This window comes from Protobothrops mucrosquamatus, unplaced genomic scaffold (assembly GCF_001527695.2).
Source record: "Protobothrops mucrosquamatus isolate PMUCROS unplaced genomic scaffold, P.Mucros_1.0 scaffold4581, whole genome shotgun sequence".
Classification (NCBI taxonomy): Eukaryota; Metazoa; Chordata; class Lepidosauria; order Squamata; family Viperidae; genus Protobothrops; species Protobothrops mucrosquamatus.
The window spans coordinates 71,202-74,883 of record NW_015390484.1 but is presented as its reverse complement, the minus strand read 5'-3'; positions in this window follow the sequence as shown (position 1 = coordinate 74,883).

Here is a 3,682-nt window from a genome sequence, read left to right as displayed (position 1 = left end):
GCCAAGGTTGACTACCCCTGGGCTAAATGTTTAATAGAAATGTAAAATGATATTTTAAAAAACCCGGCTGAATGTTTAAATAAATAAAGATGATCTCTACCCCAATAGTAAAAAAAAGACAAAATGACTTAGATCCAAAGATTATATAATTGGATTTATTAAACTGAACTCTTAAAGATTAAACGTATGTTTGAATAGGATTAAAAAGAAGAGAAAAATTCTGGGTATAAATATACATTAGTCTAAGAGGGATATGTATTTTAAGTAGTATACTATCTTTTTATTTCTTTTTTTCTGTTTTTTTTCTTTTTTTAAGATATGAGAAACATAAAAGTGTTGGGATGGCCTGTATGAGGAAAAAGACTTAAATACTTAAGTGTAATGAAAATTTTAACCAGTAAGAATGTTTTGAATATTGTGGGGGAAACAAACTTAAATAAGAATTCTAAACAGGATCTATGATAAGGCAATCAAGATGATAGAGTTAGAAAAGAAGCTTTATATCAATGTGGTTATTATTCGCCAAAATATCAGAAAAATGTCCATAGTTCATTGTTATTTATCTAAATAATAAGAACTGTATTAATTCAAGGATGGCAAAAGAGAACATTTTTGGAAGAAGAGAGCATCAAGCAAAGCTATTATTATGTGGACTATAGAATTATAGAAACTAATTGTTATTGACTGTTTTTATTTCAAGTGGATTTCATCGCCAAGTGAAAACTTATCTTTCAACCTTGCAGGACTGATGGGATTGCTTGCTTCCATTTCTTTAGTGAACTGATTTTGAACAGCAACAACAAAAAAGAATTGTCTGAAATGGTATAGGGTTTCCTGCCTGAGCAGGGGGTTGGACTAGATGACCTCCAAGGTCCCTTCCAACTTTTATTGTTATTGTTGTTATAATTTCCATCTGAGGATAACCTCTCTTTTTTCCAAAATGTTCAACTTTCAAGAAACAACACAGGGGATTCAGCTTGGGTTTTTTTTTTCTCCATCTCAAATATCAGAATCTAAAACAAAAATATTCTCTAATGTTATCAAGTCACAGTCCAATGTTGCGTGGGGTCCTTGAAGTTAATTTCCACGGATCTCATATAATTCATATGTTATCATAGGATACGGTTCGTACAATAGAATAACGCAGGGGTTTTTTTCTGTCTTTATCTGCAAACTTGATGACTATAAAAACCAAACGACTTGCCCCCGTTTCGCTCACGAAGCTTGTCAGTATTTTAAACTCTCAATTTATGTTTCCTGGAAAACTCAGGAGAGATTTGCTATTTTTAGTTTGCAGAACTACAGGTTCCCTTCACCTTATTACTCGTGATGTAGTGAGTTTGCAATATTTAAAGAACAGCGCGACTGATTTTTGTAATGGACCTTAATGAAAAACTTTTGTTTTCACCAAATGAGATAGATGGACACATACCTAAAGAAAAGTTTAGGCAATAGTAAATTTAGAAATTGTCTAGAAAAGAGGGTGGTTTTTTCCCCCCATTACAAGTACTGGTCATTTTAGGTTATCCCACTTAGAAATATTTTGTGATGATGTCAGCAGAGAAATACCCAGTATGAAGAAAACAGCGCCCCCTAATGGCCACTGAAAAAGCTCCTAGACAAACAGTTGCCCTGAATTTAAAGATATTCACCTGGGAAACATACAGTTTAATGGCCACTCGTTTAATGACCGTTCAAAGTTATGTCTGGCTGAACAAGGGTGACTCATGACAGGTCCTCGTAGTTAATAGAAGAACAGAAGAACAGAGTTCAAAGGGACCTTGGAGGTCTTCTAGTCCAACCCCCTGCTCAAGCACGAGGCCCTTTGCTATAGTTTGGACACCATAGTTTAACGGTGTCATGGTAGTAGATGCTCTGTATACATTTAGCCCAGGGGTAGGCAACCTTGGCTCTTTTATGACTCGTGGACTTCAACTCCCAGAATTCCTGAGCCAGCCATGCTGAGGGGAAAGGGAGAAGTTTCCAAGCTGAGCCATGCTGGCTCAGGAATTCTGGGAGTTGAAGTCCACGAGTCATGAGGGGGCCATAGCTCCCCCATGCTGGCTCAGGAATTCTGGGAGTTGAAGTCTGCAAGTCATGAGGGGGCCAAAGTTTCCCTCATGCTGGCTCAGGAATTCTGGGAGTTGAAGTCGATGAGTCATAAAAGAGCCCAGGTTGCCTACCTCTGGTATAGGGTATGTATAGTATAGGACAGGGGTAGGCCACCTTGGCTCTTTTATGACTGGTGGACTTCAACTCCCAGAATTCCTGAGCCAGCCATGCTGAGGGGAAAGGGAGAAGTTTCCAAGCTGAGCCAGGCTGGCTCAGGAATTCTGGGAGTTGAAGTCCACCAGTCATAAAAGAGCCAAGGTGGCCTACCTCTGATTTAGGCTTTATATACTTTGCAATATTGTACACTGGGAAGGAAGGTTGAGCGTCTCTGCTCACACACGCAGGGAAGACAAATGTGTGTGAACAAGGCTTCCATTTTAATCCAAGCTTCGTTGACTGCTTCACACATCTTGTTCAAGAACGGCCCAGCGACAGCTTGGCACAAAGTGTGAAATTGGAAACCCAAATGACTCTCCTGCAGCCACCGAGCAAGAAAGTACATCCTTGGCTTGTTTATAAACAAAAGTGNTCTATCTATCTATCTATCTATCTATCTATCTATCTATCTATCTATCTATCTCTATATCTATCTATCTATCTATCTCTATATCTATCTATCTATCTATCTATCTATCTATCTATCTATCTATCTATCTCTATATCTATCTATCTATCTATCTATCTATCATCTATCGATCGATCGATCTCTATATCTATCTATCTATCTATCTATCTATCATCTATCGATCGATCGATCTCTATATCTATCTATCTATCTATCTATCTATCTATCTATCTATCTATCTATCTATCTATCTATCTATCATCTATCGCCATCACTATTCTATTCTATTCTATTCTATTCTATTCTATTCTATTCTATTCTATTCTATTCTATTCTATTCTATTCTATTCTGTTCTATTATTCTATTCTATTCTATTCTATTCTATTCTGGATTAAGTAACTCTTAGGGAGAAGGATAGCTGAGAAATGTGAAAAGAATGAATGAATGAATGAATGAATGAATGAATGGAATGAATTTCCCTCTAGTGAACTGTGGCATCTGAAACTGGACAAAAAATCTCACAAGGTTTTCTCAAAAAAAAAAAGGAGAAGTAACAGAGCCAGAGAGGGTGCCCATTTGCTTTTAAAGAACCACCTGACTCTAAACTAAAATATCCCTACTGGAACATCTCTACTAAAGGAGAGTTGATAACTCTGGAGTACTTATTAAGATTTATTTATTTTTTTAGCTTTGAATTTAAAGTTTAAATACAAGGTTTGTCCAAAGTTGCACGTTGGTGTGACCCAACTGTCTGGAAAACGCATCTGGATCACGAGTCAAAATAAAAGAACTTTCTTGATGTACTGAAAGGACAGAGGCATTTGGAGATTTGCTAACTCACTTTCTTGGCAAGGAAGAAATAAAGGTGCATTTTGACCATGCATTTGGCCTTAGATTATTCTCGCAGCTAACAAATTTCATCCCATCCATCTTGCCACAAAAGATATAGGTCCATGTTTCAAATCAATGGGATTCCTGTACAATTTATGAGGATTACATATAAG